The sequence below is a fragment of the Pipistrellus hanaki genome (assembly GCF_964339955.1).
Source record: "Pipistrellus hanaki genome assembly, chromosome: 9".
Classification (NCBI taxonomy): Eukaryota; Metazoa; Chordata; class Mammalia; order Chiroptera; family Vespertilionidae; genus Pipistrellus; species Pipistrellus hanaki.
In genome coordinates this window covers 15,594,545-15,617,980 of record NC_140511.1, presented here as the reverse complement: position 1 = coordinate 15,617,980, position 23,436 = coordinate 15,594,545, and the positions used below count along the sequence as shown (strand labels likewise).

Genomic DNA, 23,436 nt, shown 5'->3' with positions numbered 1-23,436 from the left:
AAAAAAAGCACATAAATTTATAGGGAACAGGAGCAGTTGAGGGGAACAAAACAGCACAGAAACCTATATGGCTACACTAAAAGACAATATTGGTCTTTAAAATGTATAACTGTGATGTAGTGAGATTATGGATCCCATAATTAATTTTTATTTGCTACTAAATCATCTTTTCAATAATAAAGGTATGCTTTTATTGAGATAATCTTACAGATTATGAAAAACTTACATTGTTATTTACTTAAATGGTTAACTATAAATATCAATATATATTATTTAAAATAAGATTAACAGCAAAATTTTAGTGAATAATTACAGTAATTCAAACATAGTTGAGATTTTTTCTTTTAAATTAAATATCTAGCCAGCCAATCCTTTCAGCTCCTGTCCTCCTATAAAAATAAAATGTCTCCATTAAGAACTATTTTGAAGTCTGTAATGGTGAAGCTTTCAACTGCCTCAACGTGTGGTGATTGCCTATCATGAATTCTATATTCCTCTGGTGCATGTATCCTTATACATTTAAAAGCTTCGTACAGTGCCCATCAATATTTTACAAAATTTCAGGGACCTAAATCAATTTCTGGCATATTTGCAGTCTTTACCACAATCCCTAGAATAGATTTAGGATAATAGAATAGCTCAATAAGGATTAGTTGATAAATTTCAAGAAGTAAAACTGTCATTATTTGCAGATGACATGATACTGTATATAGAGAACCTTAAAAATCTCACCAAAAACTACTAAAACTGATAACTAAATTTAGTAAGGTAGCAGGATGAAAAATAAATATCCAGAAATCAATTGCATTTTTATACTAATATGGACTCCCAGAATGGAAAATTAAGTAAATAATCCCATTTACAGTTGCTTCAAAAAGAAATACCTAGGAATAAATTTAACCAGAAATGTAAAAGATCTGTACTTGGAAAATTATAAGACACTGAAGACAAAATTGAAGGAGATACAAATAAGTAGAAGCACATACTGTGTTTATGGGCAGAAAGAATTAACATCAATAAAATATCTATACTACCCAAAACAATCTATAGATTCAACTCAATTCCTATCAAGATACCAATGGCATATTTCACAGAACTAGAACAAATATTTCAAAAATGTATATGGACCCTCAAAAGATTCCTAATAGGTAGAGTAATCTAGAGAAAGAAGTACTAAATTAGAGGAATCATGCTACCTGATGTCACAATATACCTCAAAGCCATAGTAATCAAAACAGCATGTTACTGGCATAAACATAGTCATATAGATCAATGAAATAGAATAGAGAGTCCGGGAATAAACCCACACTATTACAGTCAATTAATATTTGACAAAGAAGACAAAAACACACCACGGGGTAAAGAATGTCTATTCAACAAATGATGTTGGGAAAGTTGGATAAATGAAAATAAATAAAACTAGACCACCTTCTTCACCATATACATGAATAAATTCAAATGGATTAAAGCCTTAAATGTTAGACTCAAAACCACAAAAATCCTACAAGAAATCACAGGCAGTAAAATCTTGAACATTTCTCAGAGCAATATTTTTTTCTGATATAGCTGCACAGGCAAGAGAAACAAAAGAAAAAATAAACAGATTATACTGTAACAGACTAGTAAGAAGCTAGGGATATTCTTAAGCAAGTGGAATAGGGAAACTGAGACAAGAACATTAAGGCAAAACAGTTTGGACAGCTTATAGCCAGCTCATAAATAGCAAGTGAACCAGCATGATTGAGAGCCAATGGTTAAGGTCTCTGCTCCCTAACCAGAGAATACATTGCTTTAATCACCCTGGACCTCCTAGCAGGAGTGGGTAAGGAGGTAAGAAAGAAGGTAGTTTTATCTCACCCTCTAAGTCAGCTGTCCTGGAGAGAGAAGGCAGAGTTTTACCTCATTCCTTAAACTAGAAGACTCACAGCTTGTCAGGATAAAATTTCCAATAGTTTCTCATAAACCCTGGAAAATACATAAAAAAATAAAAGGGAGACCTTGAGATCTAGACTGTCCCAAGATATCAAGCAGATACATTTTAAAACCTGTACACAGAAAAGTATAAAAAGCTAAACGATTAACAGTGTTAGGTCAGAGGAATTCCAGAAGCCATGCATGCAACCCATGGTGACGCAGATAACAGACTAGTGCCCCAGACAGATGGCAACACAAATGCTGGTCCCAGGTCCCTTCCTGGAACCTGTGATGGACCAGGGCTCCAGGCAAATGGTGGTGCAGGAATGGACCAGTACTCCATTCCTGGAACCCCTGCCAGCGGCAGAAATTCCACCTGGCCTCAGCTCATGGTCGTGGCCCTCACTGAACATCTGTATAAAAAAAGTGCCTCAGTTCCCACCCAGGTGACTTTTCCGGCCCTACCCTCAGGCCCAGTGAACCTTGCCTAGGAATGCAAGAGTAAACTTCCTTTTGACTGGCCTGGACTCTGACTTTGTTCCCTGCCCTGCGAACCTCACAAACAGGTGATGCGTCTCAGATTATCTGAGAAGCCTGTCTGTGCTTCATATGCCAGATGTATTTTGATAGATTTGCTTGCCTTCTTTAATAAATTTACTTATCTATTTCTTTAATAAACTCATTTTACTATAATGCTGCTGTCTGTCACTCATCTGAAGTCTTTCCTATAAGACTGACAAGAACCAAGAAGGGGATAGCCCTCAGCATCTGAGTCAGGGGCTGTCTGATAACACCTTTTCTATAATTTCTGATAACTATAATAAGACTACATCTTAATTTAATTTTAACTAAATTTAAATGTTTATGCACAGAAAAGGAAGCCATCCATAAAATGAAAAGTTGATCCACTGAATGGGGGAACATATTTGTCAATGGTACATTTGATTAGGGCTTAATATCTGAAATTTATTAGGAACTTATAAAACTCAATACTAAAAAAAGAACAACAAATATCATAATCCATTTAAGAAATGGGCAAAGCACCCAAATAGAGACTTCTCCAAAGAAAACATATTGATGGCCAACAGACATATGAAAGGATGATCATTGTCACTAATCCCTGGAGAGAAGTAAATTAAATTAAAACTACAATGAGCTATCACATCACACTTGTCAGAATGACTATCAATAAATCAACCAACAACCAGTGCCCCCAAGGTTATGGAGAAAAGGAACCCTAGTACACTGCTTGTGGGAATTCAGACTGGTACAGCTGCTGTGGAAAACAGTAGGGTGTTACCTGCAAAAAAAAAATAAAAAAAAAAATGGAACTACCTTATGGCCCAGCAATTCCAGTTCTGGGAACATATCCAAACAAGCCCAAAACACTAATTCAACATAATATACGCACTATTTTCATTGCAGTGTCCTTTATAATAGCCACGGTTTAGAAGCTGCTCAAGGGCCCATCAGTAAATGAGTAGATAAAAAAGCTGTGGTATAGCCCTAGTCAAGTGGCTCAGGTGATTAGAACTCCTGTACACCAAAAGGTGGTGGGTTTGGTGCCTGGTCACCACACATACCCACATACCTCCTTGCTCATTCAATCCCTGGTTGAGTCACATACTGGAGGCAACCAATTGATATTTCTCACATTTTCTCTCTCCTCTCTCTCTCTCTCTCTCTCTCTCTCTCTCTCTCTCTCTCTCTCTCTCTCTCATTTCTTTCTCTCTCCCCCACCCCCTCTCTCTCCCCCAAAATCTATATAAACATATTCTTGGGTAAGGATTAAAATAAAAAGCCTTGGGAACAAAAATAGCTGTGGTACATTTACACATGGAATACTACTCAGCTGTAAAAATGAGTATGTTATCTTTTACAACAGTGTTAATGAAAAAAAACCATTGAAACCTGTAAAGAATTTTTTTGTGAGTTTATTTGAGCCTTACTGTCGACATGTGCCGGGAAGCAGAACCTCAACGGATTGAGATAATGCTCCGGAGAATGGTGGGTTACATTTCTATATTTATACATTGCAATCAAAGGAAAGGGACTTGGTGAGTTACATGACATTCATTGGTGATAGATTAGGGAGGTGGGACAAAGCGAAGCAGGGAAACCTCTGGGATAGGGTAAAAGGTTAAATAATGGACATGAGCTTCCTTTACAGAGATGGATACAGAATACTCTAACGTAATTAACAGTTGACAATTAACTTGATAACAATAACAATGAGGAATGTCTGGAGGCCATTTGTTGTGCCCTGAGGGGTCCAGGGTAAAAAGGAAGTTACAAGTTACCCAGACATCTCACAGATATGTTATCTCAGATGCAGGAAGGCAGAGGGGCTCAGTAAAAGATCAAAGTTGATCTTTGTCAGGTGAAATATCTGGGACATGACTACCTACTATAACCTGTTAGATATTTAATTTTCAAACCATCTTTTGTGGTTATCTTAGGTCTCTGGGTTTGCAAGACTGCCACGCAAGCCTTCCCTGAGCTTGTCAGATTAGCTTGTGGCTCTTTTCTTTCACAATAGCATGGGTGGACTTACACAGTATTATGCTAAATGAAATATGCCAGTCAGAGAAAGACAAGTGATATCAAATTTTTGGACTGGAATCCAAATTCTTTGCCCTCCAGAATTGAAGAATGAATCCACGGATAGAAAAGTGGTATAGCAAAGATGAAGATTAGTTAAAGAACAAGTACAGACAGACTCCTATTTGGGGAGAGGGAAGAGTGACAAAGAATGGACTCCCATGTGGGGAGGGGGAGAAGGATTCCACTGAGTTCCTCTTCCCTACAGCTTATAAAGGCTGAAGAGCCTGGTACCTTGATATCCCCTGTGATTGGTCACTATTCCCTTAGACTGGTTACTATAATAACTCCTGAGCTCAAAAGTTGAACTTCTCATTAAACATGTGAGGCTCTTTTATCCCCCGTCATCCCCCTCCTCCCCTCCTCCTCTCTGAATGAAGGGCTTCCTTCTCTTTATTTTGTAAATGTAACCATTCTTGGTTACTTCCAGTTCCTTTGTCTTAGGTAAATAGACCTGTTGCTGCCTCCCTGTGTTATGGAAATGTAACTGTGCCTGGCTTCCTTGTGTTAAATAAATGTACCTTCTCCCAGTAGGTAGCCCCATGCTTCTCCATGGACCCCAATTCAAAAAATCCCTAAGCCTGCCTAAATTCCCCCTAAAATTCCTGCTTCACAAGTACCATATCATTCCACTTGTATGTTGTTGGGAGTGGTTATAGGATTAAGCCTCAGACTGACCTGCTGGCAAAATCACAAACAAGTCCCAGTTTAGAGGGCACAGTCCTCTAAGCATAATTAAGTTTGATTTTGTAGCTGCTCCCTAGATCTTCCCTGGGTAGCTAATGGACTGTGGGAGGGGCAGCAAGTGCTGCCAAAACAAGTGAAACTTACAGTAACATTGTAAATTACCTTGTTTACCTCTGACTATAAATAAAGCACCAGCTTTGCAGTCTGGATCGGTTCTGTGGCCTCAGCCAGGCACAGAAGATCCACCTAGACCCAGCTTATTCTCTTGTCTGTCTTTTTTCTCCATCCTTCATCGTCCTTCTGCAGGCTCAATGAACCCTTGGCTGTGCTGGCACGGCACAGTATGTGAATCTAATGAACAAAATAAACTGATCAACAAAATTAATACAGACTTATGGACACAGAAACCAGGCTGACAGCTGTCAGAGGGGAGAGGATTGGTTGCGGGTGATAAAAGTGAAGGGATTAAGCTGAAATATAGTGGCAACCATACTTTGGTAAAAACTGCTGTTTGAATTTTAACCCTGCTAATTCTGGCCCCTGCATCTGATTAAAACACTGGGTACTTACCTCAGCTTCCAGGTGAAGACCTAGAGGCAAAGGCAATTTTCCCTTGCCTGGGACCAGGACCACAGGAGATTGATTCCCACTGACTCAGTAGCTTCAGGGATAGAAACTGTAGATAACCTTTAGAGTCTAACCTCTGAGCTCTGCTTCTGTGTTATCGCTATTGCAAAATAGGGCCACATTCCAATGTCCAGCAGGATGTGACTAGCACTGACCCTGCGGGCTGTCCCCAGTCTTTAGAATTTAGTCTTTAGGATTTAGAATTTAGAACAAAGGAAAATTCCTGTGGTTTGAACCTTTAAAAGGGACTGCCTACCCCTGAAACGGTGCAGTCATTTGGAGTCCACCCGCATGTGGTGCTCTTGTGGCTGTCCTGGCCAGTCAATAAATCATTGCCCGCTTTTTTTAATTAATTAATCAGCCTCCTGTGGTCTTATTTTGAATCCAGGGTTCGACCCCAGAGCAAAGCAAAGAAAAAAGAAGAAAGACTCATGTACACAGGCAACAGAATGGTGATTGCCAGAGGGAAGAGCAGTAGGAGAAGTAGAAGAAGATAAATGGAAATAAATGGCGATGGAAGGAGATTGACTTGGAGTGATAAACACAAAATACAATATGCAGATGATGGATTGTAGAATTGTATACCTAAAATATATAATTTTATTAACCAATGCTGTTATAGTTATATTAGTGTGATGTTTTAAGGATTTAAAAACAGTGTAAAAATAATTATTTGTGTTACTTAAAATAGGAATGAAAGCATTTACTTTTATGAGTGATTTATAGTTTAAGTGTGAATTGTATTTCTGATCTTATTCTGATTTTATTTTAAGTAAAAGAAATTATTTGAAATGTGTTTTAGGCTTAGTATAAGTAACTCCATATAATGTGACTTGAATCCATTTTGTATAACTTGAGTTTTAAAACTGACTTTGAGCCCCTAACTGTGTGAACGCCCTAACATGTGCTTATCTGGAAAGTTGTAACTGTGTGAATGCCCTAACAAGTGTTTATCTGAAAAGTTGGAAACTGAGGCTAAAGGTACCTGGAGAGCGCCCGATTAGACACACTGAGGATTTATTCCTTGCACCCAGAAGGAATTAAGAAATGCCCAGAAGGAATTAAGAAAACACCCAGAAATGGCCATAAAAGAAGGGACCTAGAGGCACTGGGCAGAGACCATGAAGGGCTCCTCCACCCAACATGCTCTCCCACTCTCTTCTCCCTGTTCGAAATACTGCGTGAGACTCTGCCTGAGCGAAGCTGTCACTCTGCCTGTGAGCCAAACTTCTGAGGCCTCGTTCCTGACCGAATCGCTGCAGCAACGTGTTCCTGTCCAGTGTGTGTGTCTGTCCGCGCGGATCTCCAGGTGACCTGCGTAGGCTTCTGGAAACCACCAGGACTCTGGTAAATAAACCTTGGGATTCATGCATTTTAACTCTTGTGTCTGTGTTTAATTTATGCTCGGTCAATTTTAGTTAAGTACTGTGGGCAACCCATATAAGTCCAGTTCTCTGGCTGAGAGACCCTAGTCACCTGTGCAGAAGTTCCCACCTGAGGGTGAGTTGGAACAAATGCCATCTCAATAACTATAACAAAAATTGCTCAATAAGAATTAGTTGATAAATTTAGAACTTCTAATATGTTGTGGGGTAGAACCCTGGGTTCAAAATAAGACCACTGGAGGCTGATGATTGATTAAAAAGCAGGCAAAGATGTATTGAAATAACTGGCCAGGACAGACGCAAGAGCACCACACGCAGGTGGTCTCCACACGACTGCACCGTTTCAGGGGTAGGCAACCCATTTTAAAGGTTCAAACCACAGAAATGTTCCTTTGTTCTAAATTCTAAATCTTAAAGACTACATTCTAAAGACTGGGGTCAGCCCAGCAGGGTCGTTGCTAGTCACATCCTGCTGGACATTGGAATGTGGCCCTATCTTGCAATAGCGATAACACAGAAGGAGAGCTCAGAGGTTATCTACAGTTTCTATCTCTGAAGGTTACTGAGTTAGTGGGAATTACCGTATTTTTCGGACCATAAGACGCACAGGACCATAAGACGCACCAGTTTTTAGAGAAGGGAAATGAAGAAAAAAAGATTCTGAAACAAATAGTGTCCTAAAATATTTTATGTGCATTAAAACCCAACATCACAGTCATAAACACATGTAATCAACCCTGTAAAGTAAACAGCAGCATTTAGAACCATTTTAGAACCGGGCAAGCACACAGAGACCACACAGAGCCGGGCAAGTAAAAAAACTTTTTTTTTACAGTATATGTGTAGGCTATATTTGGACCATAAGACGCAGGGACTTTTCCCTCCCACTTCTGGGGGAAAAAAAGTGTGTCCTATGGTCTGAAAAATACGGTACTCTCCTGTGCTCCTGGTCCCAGGCAAGGGAAAATTGCCTTAGCCTCCAAGTCTCCACCTGAAAGCTAAGGTAAATAGTCCCCCCCCAACCCCCTTGTTTAATCAGGTGCAAGAGCCAAACTAGAAGGGTTAAAATTCAAACAGCAGTTTTTACCAAAGTATGGTTGCCACTATATTTCATAATATGCCTTTGTTATAATTTGCACAAAGACTTAAGTTGTAATTCATAATTTTGACCAAAACTTAGGAAATATATGCACTCTAGTTATTTATTAGAAAGAATCTCAATTTAATTGGATGCCCACCAGATGACTTTCTTCTCTGCAATCTTTTTACCTCTTCTACATATGAATCATACCAATGCTTCATTTACTATGTTCTTTTTCAATAAAGCCTGTATGCCTTTACCTTTAAATTGAATACTTCAGAAAGGTCTTTTGTTTTCTATTCTTATAATTTTGTTAAATTTGCAAAGTACCTGTGCTGCCTCTATATTAAAGCAAAATATAAATTTTAAGATAAAAGTCCATTAAAAAATAACAGCCATGTAATTGTGTGTAAGCTCTGTCAGCTTAGGAGGAGCTGGCCTTCACTGTATCTCAGTAAGTTACATAGGCTTCATTTTTACTCTATACGATTGACTGCTACATCTGCCCAAAATAGGTATCAATCAAGGGTTTTCTCTCCCAGTAGTCTGAGAACCTAATTTATCCTGAAAGGCAGTGTGACCATGGAGAAAGATTCACCCCAGGTAAAAAGCAGGAAGCAGCACCCATATACCTATAACACAGCTCTAGCCAAGAGCCTTTCTCTGCCTTTTTTTATGGCAGTAGATCTGCGAGGGAACTGTCACTTTATGTTCTAAACTGCTCCTTCTCAAACACACGTACTTACTCTAAAAAATCACCCAAGAGCATTATTATCAGGGCTTTTTTGAAAAAAGAAACAGACAACAACAACAAGAAAAAACAACAACAGCTTTACTGGGATGTAAATTGCACATATAAAATTCTCCTATAATAATTTTATGAAGAGTGTGGGAAGGCCATTTTTGTGGAAGAGAGATTTTAGAGCAAACTCTCAAGATAATGTTTCTCAATTGACACTAGCACACCTACACAAATACTGTATTGTTTGTTCAACTATATACCCTCACCCAGATTGTTAACACTTCCTTATTTGTAATATTTATGCTATATACTTCACATTTGGTATTAGAATCAAATCATTTAATAAATATGCAGGTGCTTTTAAAATAGTGCTATCCAAGTATATTTTTACAGTAAATTAAATGCTTCCTTGTTCAGGCTTTCTCCAAAACAGCAGATAAACTGGAAGCCCTTGCAAATGCAGGAAAGATAGTATCTGTGTAAAACCCTCCGGACTGGATGAAGTTAAAATGCTGAAAGATGAGACAGAGGGGCGAAAACCAGGACTACAGACTTTATTAGATGAGAAGGACCCTGCCAGGCTCCCCCACAAGGAGAAGAGCAACACCTGTAGAGGTGAACATGCCTTTTGAGGGGAGGAAAGGGAAGGGGTGGGGCTTAGGGTACTCAGCACTCACTGATTGGTGGTTTCATATAAGGCACATGAGTAGGCATTTATGTACTTAGGAATTGGGGGCTTAGGGTACTTAGCAGGTGCTGATTGGTGGTTCAATGTACAGTCCATATAAGGTGCCTGGTTGGGTGTGCTCAGAAATGTCCAGGTCGCAAGTGCAGTTTACATACATCATACTCCGTCCATCAGTTGGGAGAAGGAAAGATCTATCAAATATTATGAGAATATATTTCTGAGAATTAAATGGCTAAGCAGGACAATCTTTAACACATAGTTTCAGAATCACAAAATTTTAATTAAACCACCTCAAAACATTGTTGTTTTCCATCTGTGATTTCGAATTACCCATCCCATCAGCGGAACACCAGAGAACAAAATATAAAACTCATTTACAATTCCATCATTCTTGGATAAGCACAATTAGCTTTGAGAGTAGTCTTCAAGTTTTTGCATTATACATATGCTTTTCATGTATAATGCATATATAATTGAGTTTACTAGTACATTTTGTAATTGTGTTTTCTCTTAAAAACACTGAACCTTTTGGTGATATCAAATATTTTTCTAAAATTCAAATTTGAATAGATTAACAATATTTTTTGTATAAAGATCTCATTATACCATATTCAAATGAATTTTATTTGGTTTTCAATTTTTAATTAAGAAACAATGCTTTAATTAATCTGATTCTAGATTAATCTTTGACACTTTTGCTTACATATTATATTCTTAAACTATAAATGATATGGATGATGGAGAGTGGGAATTTTTGAGCATGCTTCCAGAGAGGCCGTGGACTGTGCCCCAGATAGAGTTATTAGTGCTAACACCAGGCCAGGCCTTGAGTTATGGTCTCATGGCCCCTTCCCAGCACATAGGCTTTCTTTCAAGGGCAGAGTAGGACTGACTCCGTTTTGTAATTTGTCTTCCATCTTTTGTAAAATGTATCAATTACCCAACCCACCCTTAAATCAGCCAATAGAAATGCAGAGGGAAGTAACCCAGTGTAACTGGACCCTGGCCCTCACCCCACCAATCAGAACCAGCCAACTCAGTGGTCTGAGCATCATCCCACCACCCAACCCTGAACCCTATATAAAAAAAAAAAAAGCTATACTTTCAGAGCTCTGGGCTCTCTGCATCCTGCCGCTGTGTTGGTAGAGGCGGAGAGACCAGGCTGGAGCTTGAATAAAGGCTCTTTTGCTTTTGCATCAGACTTGGCTCCCTGGTGGTCTTTGGGGATCACAAAATCTGGGAATAACAATTGATTATTTGATCATTAAAAATCATCCTTTAAAATTTTTGATGAATTTTCTTCAAAATAAATCCAATAAGTTTTTACTACATTTCACTTTTACCTGACAGTGTAAAAAAAAAAAAGTCTATTTCTATATTTTTAGCCAATTTGGAACAGTGTCAGTTCTTTATTGTTTGCTAATTTGTGGGACAAATAATTTTTAAAGGCATCTTGTTGCTCGGGTAGTTTAAGAACATTGTGTATTGGACTTGGTCAGCCTTTGATTTGTGACTAAACTATACCACTAAGGAACTTTGGGTAATATAATGTCCCAAGTTTTACAATATTTACTCTGATGTTTAAATGGTATAACATAGCATGGTGTCTAGCATATATTAAGAATTTAATGAATAATAGACATTATTGTGCATTGAGCTTCTGCCCCTTGGTGATCAGTGAACATCATAGTGACTGGTCATTCTGCTGGTTCTGCAGTTTGATTGATTTACATATTAGGGTTCATATATATATATATATATATATATATATATATATATATAATAATACAAGCAAGTGGGATTTAGTGTAAGAGAAGTGCAGAGAGTACTAGATACCACTCTCCATAACATCAGTTGCCTACAGCAATAAAGTGGGCTATTTGTAAAATCCATTCTGAGACCTTTGGTAACATTTCACGTCTGCAGTCTGTTGGAGGCCACATGCTAATTCAGTAGAAGCAACAATGGCTTCCAAACCCTAATATATAAAGGAGCACATAGAAGAGAGAAAATAATCCAGCACATATAACAATATTACAATAATTTCTAGAGACTTAATTAATTAATTAAAATAAGTAAAAGTCCATTTTGAATCCAGATTCAAGATATAAACAGAAAAAAAGACAAGAAAATGTAAATTTTTAATAAACATAAAGAGGTAGAGAGCCTTTATTCACATTCAGTAAATAAAATTAAATTTATATCCAGCTTTTATATGGAAAGATGTATTGTAGTAAGGTGGGCAATCTCATGTATAAATTTTAGCGGTATCCACCACCATTAAATTAAAGATAAGGGATTTGCAGAAAGTACTAAGTGGCTTAAAATGCATATAACTTGGCTGACTAATTGCATGTATTGGACTATGCCCTTTAAAAATAAATAAATAACAAAGATAATTGAATGTCTTCCTTATTAAAAAATTGGAGCCAATAGAAAAGTTCCATAACAGGGGGCTATGTAAAATATTACAAATTCATTGAATGAAATATTATTTAACCATTAAAAATTATGATTTCAAAAATAGTTAAAAGACAAAAATATCATAGGAATTACATATTTTTTAAAGTATGTTAAAAAATGAAGAATGCATATGTGGAAGAAAAGACTAGTAAGAATATTAATAATGTGTTTTCTTTCTTCCCTATAATCTTATCTATTTTTCAGCTACTCTTTAATGTGTTTACTAAAAATAAAATCAGAAAAATAATATAAGTACATTTATATAAAATAAATTATCATAGCCCTTTTGAGAAACTAAACATAATAAAATGCAAATTGAGCAGCTCAGGAGATTTAAAAATTAAGTTCATTGGCATTGTAGAATAAAGCTTTGGCAGAAAAGAAAAGAGGTAGAATATGAGACCCAAGAGAGTGACTACATTATAGCTCTTGTCCTTTTATAAATGTTTTTTAAATATCCTAATTTGAAATCAGAGAAAAATATGTTTCTGTTTATTGATGATCAATCCAATACTAATTTAGAAATATAATTAGTGTTTTACTGCTTTATAACTTTCCTCCTAGTTACATAAGAACACAGTTTATTTAAATTTCAGTGACAAATACTAGGCAATAAACTAGGCCATTTGTCTGAAGCATTCAGAGTTGAATCTTGAATATTCAACTCAGTGGAAACAACTTAGATTCAGTATTGACATTTAGAGTCTTTCCAATAATCTTATAATTTTAGGGGACAGATAGCAACAGGAAAAATATGAGATATTTTTGAATATCATAGTGAGGATGTAAATAGAAAATCAAATAAAAACTATGTCCCTCTCTTTCTTTATCTCCACTATCTTAAGTCTCTCTTTTTGTTTTTAATTTCCATTAAAAGGCTGCATCTTGCATAGTCTGGGGAAATACCTTGTAAACTATCTATAAACTATTTTTAAGTTAATAGAAGTAAAAATGTAATTTTACTCCAAGTATTGTCACAAAAAATTTTGTCCACTGAATCAAAAGTCCCTTGAAATAATTCTGAAGTAATTATTAGAACTAGTTCTTTATCATCATCATTATCGTTATCATATATGAAATGATACTAATAAATTTATGTTTAATGGAAATATTGTATTTTAACTACAAAGAAATGAGGAAAAAACACAAGATTATTATTTTGATGTGCTCAAGAGTTTTAATCCAGTTCAGAATCAAGAGAAATAAAAAGGATCAGCTGGTAGAAGTTATAAGAGGACCATTTTGTTTATTTGTTTTTTAGTTTAAGAGGAATTTATATTGATCAGAGCTATCTAAAACTTTAATTATATTTTGACTTCCTAAATCCAAAGGTAATAAATGTGTGTGTGTTTTATAATCTACACTAACAAAAGAGAAACATGCAAATTGACCATCACTTTGTGACGCCCACCAGCCAATCAAGAGTGAGTATGCAAATTAATCCAACAAAGATGGGGGTGGCCCCACCCCCCATCCAATCCAAGCCTCTGGGCAGCACACATGCAGGTGCTGAGCAGCTGGGCGGGGCTGTATGCCTGCTATGAGGGAGAAGGCAGGCCGGTGGAGGGAGCTGCAAGAGTGACACTCTGGCTGGAGTGAAGATTGAAGGTGCCAACCAGAGCAAAGATAGAAAGTGATGGCCAGAGCGATGGCTTGGGTCCCAGGTGCCAGAGGAAAACTGGTGCTGCCAGCCAGGGGAAGAAAGGCCTATTGCAGGAATCTTCATGCAATGAGCCTCTAGTTTATAATATAATATAATCTATTATTTAATGCATGATATTATGAAGCAAAATAATTTAAGAAATGGATCAGAGGTTGTATTATATCCGTGGGTATAAATTGTTTTTCATTGTCATTCTGACATTCCAAAGTCACTTAACATACATCATAAACACATCTTTTCAAACCTGTTCATACTCATTTAGTGTATGAGATTTGGAATTTATGATTCTGCATTTTTAAAACTGTAGAGGTGATTCTGATGAATCCTGACCATCCTGACCTGGATAACCTTTAACATCCATCCAAATCTGGCATCTAAATTATTCAGTGTCTATCAGTTCTTGGAGTGCAGGGAATAAATCTCACACCTTTCTTTATATGCAGGCTCTTACTCATAATTGCCATTAAATAAATATTTCACCAATAAAAGAACAAGTAAATGATCCAATAAAAATAGAACATTTCATTTTACCCTCTCAGCTCTCTGTATAATACTTTTATTCTTTAAAAATGGGCATAGAAGTTACTGAAATAAGTATTAAAAATAGAATGCAGTAGCAAGAGAGAAAAAATATGGGTAAAACAAAATCATTTAGTACTTTGGGGAAGAGATAATTAGGAGAAACTAAACTAAGGAAGAAGAAAGCTGTCACTGAAGCTAATATGATCATCATGAGGCTAAGAAAATTTATACATTTCCTTTCATTCTAGGAAGTAGCTTAGTTATAAGCACTGTGAATGCATTTCACTGTTCACCTTCAGGGCATGATACATTACCATTTTTTTTTTTTTCTGTTCTAGTCTGGCATGTTCTGGAACAGAAAATGATTTGGTTGCTGTGGTTTTGATATCTAAAAATGTTTCAATGATTAAATGTCTAATTACATCAGAGGACTCTAAGGTCCCTTGGCAAAAGGTAAATTGTTTTGTCTTATTTTTTGTTTTGCTTTCATGGTATTTTGGATCACATTTATTAACATACACACACACAGACACACAGACACTTGGTTTATGAAATGTACTAGTCCAGTGGTCGGCAAACTCATCAGTCAACAGAGCCAAATATCAACAGTACAATGATTGAAATTTCTTTTGAGAGACCATTTTTTTAAACTTAAACTTCTTCTCACGCCACTTCTTCAAAATAGACTCGCCCAGGCCGTGGTATCATGTGGAAGAGCCACACTCAAGGGGCCAAAGAGCCGCATGTGGCTCGCGAACCGCGGTTTGCCAACTACTGTACTAGTAAAATCTGCTTTAAAAAATCTTCCCTAAAATAGTCATTGACTTCTACTTATCAAGTTAATCGGGATTATTAATAAGCATGCTACATTATATTAAAAAATTATGGCAAAATAGCAAATAAAGATTAAAACTGTAATATCAAGAAGTCCTTTACCCCAGCCTCCTCCCTCCCATCACTGTCCTTATGTAGGATCCAGCTTCATCATGGATTAACAGAAAAAAGGCATATTAATAGTGAAGCATTGTGCATATCCCACTGCAATCTAATAATTCAAAGCTGAAAAAAATACTTTTGTGATTAAGGCATTACGCAATTAATTTATTTATCAGAAACTAATTACCTGACTTTTCTAGCTAGTGAGCTCTCCCATTTGCAGACATTGGTTATTTTGGTTTATTTGTTTGTTGCTTTGTGGTGTTGTTTGTTTGTTTGTTTGTTTGTTTGTTTTTAGCAAAATCTGGCCCATCTTCCTGAATATAGTAATACAATGGACAAAAAGCATGGTATCTGTGAAATTCTGTGCATATTTGTTTAGATATTTTTCTGAAATTTCTATTCTTCTTTCAAATCATATTTTGTTATTCCATTTTCTGCCTGTCCCTTCCCCTTTCAGAGTAGGTAGCCATATTATACTGTCTTTACTCAGGTGAGGTTTATGTTTAAGCTTCTTTGCTTTTGTTTCCAAGTGTCGAAACTCATTGAAAATAGGATTTGAGGAGAATGTTTTATCTCTAGACTTAAGTGAGATGTCTCCAGGATGAATTGAGATTTACTAGTATACACAGTACATAGAAGTTACTGGTGGAAATGTTTCTGAACATAGGCTGGATGAAGAATAGTGACCATAATCCTGAGTGTGTGTGCATACTGTGTGTGTGTGTTCTTATGGATGAGTGAGGCTCACTAGGGCCAGTAGTCACACATGAGTGATATGTAGACATGGGATTATCATAGAATGATCTGAACTTTGAAGAAAACTCCTAGAAAAGTATTTACCAATTGCCTGAGTGAGGATACTGGACATTTTTAAAAAAGGAAGAAAAAAATGAAGATGCTTGGAATTCACGAGGTCCAAAACCAACCTTCAATGTAAGTACATAGAGATGATCTGTTAATCCATAGTCTGTGGTGATGGAGACACACTGGCACCATCTTGTGATGAAACCAGAGAACAAAACTACAGGTCAAAATAATAGAACATGTTAAATCATAAAGAATAAGGTGCCCCACGGGACTGGCCACTCATTTCAAGCTATATGGAGTGCTGACATTTGATTGAATGTGGTAGCCCTAAAATGCATTTCAATAATAAAATAATGACCATAATGTTTTGTTGAGATAAATAAATTATTAAATGAGTAGGTGATGATAATATTGTTACTTTTACTTTCCACATTTCATCTTAAATAATTTTCTCTAACTTAATAAAAAAATTATTTAACTAGGAGTAATTTAGCTAAAATTTATTTAACTAGGAGTAATTTAACATTTTTAGTTCTCTATTTTCTTAGCTGTAAAGTGAATGTTGTATTATATAAATTGGCCTATTGAGCTTCTTCTAAATTTATAAAATGCCACAGCTTAAAATGTGATAATGATTCAGTTTATAGAAACAATTTTTGTTGATTATTTCATTTATCTATCAAATATTTATTTGTTGTTTCTGCTTTATTATGTGTTACATTAAGTCATAAAATTACAAATATGAGTAAAATAAATATATTGCTCTCAAAGAGGCTGAAATTCTAAGGAAAGGCATTCAGGTAAATAATCACTCAAGATATAGTTATCTGCACCTAGAATATATCCAAGACTAAAACTCTTTTGAACCAATCTTTCTCTTCATATAAAAACAGATCTTTTCTGTTGTCATAGATCAGCAGTAAAAATTTTATGTTTATCCATCAGAATACTTTAATTCACAAGTATTAATAAATAGAAGGGAGAGGGTAATTAGAAGCAGGGCATTGGAAAAATAACTAAATATTGTCTTCATAATTCTTAAAGATCATGGATTTTCTGTATCAGTAACTTCTATTTCTAGGTAAGAGTTTAGCTACTTAATCAAAAACTTCCTGTGGAACTGGGAAAAATATATCTTAAAATGTCACTTTTCCTAGTAGACTCCATTTTATTAATCTTACTCATTACTGGTTTATTGTGAACTGATAGAACCTTCCTAAAATTAGATTTTGAGTTTTTTTGTTTGTTTGTTTTTTCCCTAATACAATTTAGGTTTGTAGGTTTAGAGCATATGGTGTAAACTAAAAATATCTACTATAGCATTTAACATCATGTTTCTTAAATTGGAGAATGGGCAATTCTAAAAATAATGCTTTACTACATGTCTTCTTTAATCTAAGTATCCATATTTTACCCAAATACTGCAGGAATATGCTGGCCAGTTTCCATTCCATGTCTTATTCTTGTGTCTCCCCAGCCTCCATTAGCTCCTTCCTTGCTCCTCACCAGCCAAGTCACCTTTCACTCAGTTAATGCAGGTACAGTGCTTCCTCTTCCAATACATTTGTTCATTATTTTCCTTCTGTATAGCACACTCAGACCTCTCCTCTCCTCTTTGTCTTGCAAACTCTTAGCTTCACAATTGAGCAATCGTGCTCAATTCCCTTGGACTCTCATGTTGCATATTTCATTTACCCACTACAGTTAGCTTTTTCCCCCCTTTATTTTTGTGATTCCTTGATTAAGAATCAATTTCTCACCTAGCCTATAATGTCCAAAAGGGCAGGGTAATCACCCTCCACAATCCTCTCCATCTATTGTACCAGTGCTATATACCACAATGTCTGGAAGATAATTGCAACTCAATACATGTTTAATATATGAATGCATAGCTACAACTAAAAGAACCAGAAAGAGAGAATTGAGATGAATTTAGATGGTAAAGTGGTTAATATGATGAAAAAAACAAACATGTTTGTTGAGTATGTGTCAAGCACTGTGCTAAGAACAGAATTTTATTTATTTATTTATTTATTTTTTGCCTCACTTAATTTTTATAAAATCTATATAATGTTAGTTGTACCCTTGTGTACAAGGAGGGTTACAACATTCTGATTCACTTAAGTCATTATTTCTGAAATCAGAATATGGTTTATTCTTTCAGCTATCAAATATTCCCCAGTTAAAATGTAAGAATATTAGCAAATTTACTTCTGAAAGCAAATTTCTTCCTATTAATACTCAGTCTTAAATAATGGAATAGTGTCCTGAGATAAAGATAGATGTTCTACTGATATAATTTCTTCAAAATGTTTTTATTGACTTCAAAGGGAAGAAGGGAGAGGAGGCTGACACATGTTCAGATTGAGCCTGCAATCTGGACATGTGTCCTGACCAGGAATCAAGGCAGCAACTCCTGGTGCCTCAGACGACTGCTCAATCAATGAGTCACACCAGCTGAGCCTGATATAATGTATTTTAATTAAATAAAATGATATTGAACAACATAATTATTTAAGATTATAAGATGACCATATCCATATTATTTACCTGACTCTGAAATCATTCATATGGATGTATTCCAGTTGTCATCAATTACCTCTTCTTCTTTTGTTCGAGTGGAAGGACTGATTCTAAAAATATACATTCCAGTTCATCCAATTAATAATGTATATTGTAAGTAGCAATCTTTTTACTGGCAGGTGTATAGAACATTTGACCCAATGGGTCATTTCAATCTCTTATTTCTATAATTCTATAAACCTGCTTTGACAATGTAAGTACTGGAACACACCCAATACGTTTAAGAGCTAAAGGGCTGTGAATCAGGTATTTTATGTTTGCCTGCAATATCAGTCAGCACAAAATTGCTGGAAGGAGGAGGGGATAATTTAAAACTCCCTGCAAGATTGAGGTAAACCTGGCAAAGCTACTAGATGGTGCATTTGCTAATTAAACTACACATGGAAAAGGAGAAAGAGCCAAATAAAGGATAGATGAATAATGCATTTGCACATTTGTAATTTGTACATTTAAAAAAATTATGTAACTATGTCATTATTAGCTGCAATATTATTTATCATGGGGGAGTTGGAGCAAAAGAGGCATTTGTAATACTTTCAATAATAAAAATTTTAAATATATATATATATATATATATATATATATATATATATATATATATATAAAATAACCTGCCTGCTCAGTATATATATATATACTGAGCAGGCAGGTTATTTTGCATTAAGAGATCATAATAATCTGGCCACTCAGTGTATATATAGCTATGTGGTATTGGCTGCAATATTATTTACAACAAAAATTATAGATATTTCTAACAATAGATCAGTGAAATATTAAGAAATTTAAGTTACATCATACAATGGAATACTATGCAGCAATTTTAAAAGTCAGCATATTATGTTTGTTAGGAAATAAAAATATTTAGTTTTAGATTTTAAAAATCAAGTTGAATACCATGATGAATAATATATCACAATAAAAGTGATCAAATTATAAATTTGTGTATTTGAATATATTTGTATATAAGTAATACAAAACAAAATTATTAACATTGGTTTCTCAGAGGAGAAAACTGGAATTTGAATGGGAATGCTATGTAGCGTTTTTATATTTTTAAACTGCTTATAAATATAATAAAAATAAAATCATATTAGTTTACATGAAAATAAAACAGAAATCTGTGCCTGATAATGGAAATTTTCAAAAGAAAATAAGTGAGAGAATATAAGATTCATGAATTTGTAGAACTGAGAAAAGTCCAAGCACATGAGTCTTAGTCTTTCTGAGTATAATTTCTTCATTTGTTAACTAAGAACAATAACTGCAATATCACAAGGTTGTTGAGTGAAATAGTCTATAAAACAATTGCAGGTAGAGAGCCTGTTACAGAGCAAAGAGTCCCTCAATGTCTATGAGTTAGCTTTCCTTTCTCTCTTCCACACTCACACAGAGCTTTAAGATTATCCCTCAGAGACTCCCATTGTAGCTCTGAGAAATGAAAATTGGTCAAAAATTGAGCTAAATGTATGAAATACACAAGAAAACAACAACTTACCAAAGCATCTCACTATTTAAAAAGATAACAAAACATTTACTTCTGGACTAATCATCCAAAAAGGAAAAAGAGACAATGAACAGATGAACTTTAAAACACAGGGGCAGAGATGAGATCTTCAATTAGATGTGTGGTTATTTAAAAACATATAACACACTCTCTCTCTCTCTCTCTCTCTCTCTCTCTCTCTCTCTCTCTCTCTCTCTCTTTCTCTCTCTCTCTCTAGTAGCTTGAAAGAGAGAGAGAGAGAGAGAGAGAGAGAGAGAGAGAGAGAAGAGCCAGTAGTTGAAGGATAAGGTTAGTGAGTTACTGGTGTCTATTTTGGCTTTGCCCTGCAAATGATCTTGGCTGGAAGCTACATGGGAAAATCCAATGAATAAATTGGATATATTCTCTACTCATTTATCTTTAGCCTGTGGTCCATCAAACGGGTGCTGTGATGCTGAGATTGCTCCCTGCCCAGAATGTAATTCAGCAGCCTCACTGCAAAGGGTGTGCTTGCCAAGAAAAGTGTGTGCAAAGCAGATGAAGAGGTCAATAAGCTCATAATCACAGAAGCATCCTGCATTGCCATTGGCGAGGCTGTAAAAAACTCAGACAATTCTCTTTGGCTTATCATTCTGAGAATTAGAACTGGGGGAAAAAATAGGACTGAGACACTGCAACCTAAATGATCATGTGGTGAAAGGATCCTCAATGGTACAAGAGAACAAACCACGCCTTTGCACAATTTTTATTTCTGAGTATGTCCTACGTTACATTTGTTTCAGCCTTTAATCGCCTTTTCCTTACATTTCTCCCAGAGGAAGGGTCTTCTAAGGAGCAGCTTCTCATACATCAGTGCTCCCACTATGAAAGAAAATGGGGAGCTTCCCCTTTTGGACCTTCACAAAAGGATTGCAGCAGGAGACAGTGATCAGGGAGAGCAGGGGGGCGAACTAAATGTGCCTGATGACTCCCCAGTTTACTGCCAGGAGAGAGATCTTAGTACAGAGGAGTTGGGAAGCTAAGCAGGGCCCAGCAGTGTCACTGAATGGAGGAAAAGTTCAGAGTTCAAGAAGACAGAACTCTGGACATATGCAGAGGGCTTCCCTTAGCCTTCAACTGGGTATGTATGTGAGGAAACAATCAGAGCCAGAAAAAGAAACTCCAGAAAGAATCAGATAGGGAAATACAAGTATCTTTACGCAACCCTGGAAGAATCACGGTGGCAAGGGTGATACATCAGCACAAAGGCTAACCTGTAAGTTATTATCCTTGCCTAGGATAGCACTCCTAAGCACCAAGTATTATATATTTACTAGGTTTTGGGTTGTTGACAATGATCTAGTCATCTGGGCTGTCACTGGGAGGACCATAGACAGATATATTGACATTCCTACCTTGGGAACCATGAAATGCAGAAATAAATCACAGCTGCTGATTGGAAAGCTGGGTCACTGAGGCAGGTTCCCACCGTAAGGACCATTCTCTGTTGAAACTGACTACAGTCAAGTTGATGATCAAGCCAGCACCACTCTGTCACTACCATCTCATCCTGAATCCATCATCAAAGCAGACATGGAAAAACATACATCTTCAGGAACTAGATACACAGTTAAAGATTGTGTGATTCCAATGTTAAAGCTACCAATGCATGCCAAACTTTCGGCTTGTGCCATCACTGATCCCATTTGCCTCATGGTGACAGAGTCCACATTGCATGGAGCAATGCTTCTAACAAACTGAACAGTCTCGGGGCAGCTGTTATTGCTTCGCTGTTATTCCAGTTCCAAATACCACCTACCAGTAAATCAATTGTCATGGCACTTGATGGACACATCCTACCCCTTTATTATCCTTGGGTTGCTGGAATCAACATGAAATTAAATGGATTTCTAAAAATCAACTCAAGCCCTGGCCAGTGTGGCTTAGTTGGTTGGGCATTGTCCCATGCACTGAAATGCTGCTGGTTTGATTCCCAGTCAGGGCACACGCCTGAATTGTCAGCTTGATTCCCAGAAGGGAGCCTGCAGGAGACAGCTAATAGATGTTCCAATGTTTCTCTCTCCCTAAAAGTCTATTGTAAATATATATTTAAAAAAATTAAGAATCAACTGTGAAAGAGTTTAATTCTACTATCCTCAACTCCTCATGTTCTACACACACGAATAGTTCAGGTCCCTGAGAAATGCTTCACTCAACAAGAGTTTATTTCCTTTTGTTCATCTTTGGTTAATAAGGGGGTTAACTACACTAGCCTAATTTGAAAATTGAAAAATTTGCCATGACCCATCCTAGGCATGATGCTTCCTTCTTCCACTGACTGCCGACTGTAAGGAAGCCTAAGTGATATTGTCTCTTGAGTAGCCATATGGATAAAAGGGGACCTGAGGAATTAAAACGAAACTCTGATTCAGCCACCTATGTTTTCTTTTTTAACTTGGCATGGTCTGGGATGATAAAAACAATTACCACTTGGTTGAATGCATTGCTCACTGAGTTCACCTACGATGGAAAAGGAGGCAATAGTGGTAAAAGTGGGAGGAATCCAGGTCCTTCACCCAGCCTTTGCTGACATTCAAGGAGTAGGCTCCTCATTACTGTTAGGCAGTGGTGGCAGTTTCTGCTCCCTACCCAGGCTTCGGTCACACATCCCTGGCTTAGGGGTTTTGTTCCCTCCCTGGCTTTCACTGACAATATGAATGGGTAACCGCACTAGCACCTGGTGGTGGCCTATGGTTCTGACATGCTACTAAATACCCCCTGTCATTACTCCAGCAGGAAGAGAGATCACATCTTATTAGTGCTTCCTGGGGGTGGCTATCCAAAAGGTCTGAGTCAAATTTTGTGTCTTTACAGAACCCAAACAAGCTGAGAGTGAGCCCTTTGAAATGTAATCACGGTATCCTTCCTCTGCTTAAAGTACTTTAAAGGTTTCCTCTCTCTCTTAGAGTAGAATCTAAGTCTTTACAAATGCCTAAGCATCTCCACAGGATCTGCCACCAGGATTATTTTCTGCTTTCTCCCTTTTTCCCCCTCACTATACTTTAGCCACATGAGCTCCGTGCTGTCTTTCAAGAAGGCTATAGTGACCTGTGCGTCCTACTTCAGAATCTTTACATTCCCTTTTCTCGGCTAGGATCAGGTTTTACTTGCTCATTTCCAAATGGCACCTTTTTGAATATATCTTCCATGATTTTGTTATTTAAAATAATAAACCTTCTGCTTTATGGACAGACTCCTCTTAACCTGTGTTG

At 36.6% G+C, this 23,436-nt stretch overlaps 1 long non-coding RNA gene across 1 annotated transcript in view; it reads left to right on the top strand.

The window, feature by feature from the left end:
• Positions 1-6,889: 6,889 nt before the first annotated feature.
• Positions 6,890-23,436, top strand: part of LOC311628633 — a 42,712-nt gene continuing 26,165 nt past the window's right edge. The window contains exon 1 of the long non-coding RNA XR_014796036.1: positions 6,890-7,176. This is a non-coding gene — a long non-coding RNA (uncharacterized lncRNA). The remainder of the gene's footprint in view (positions 7,177-23,436) is intronic.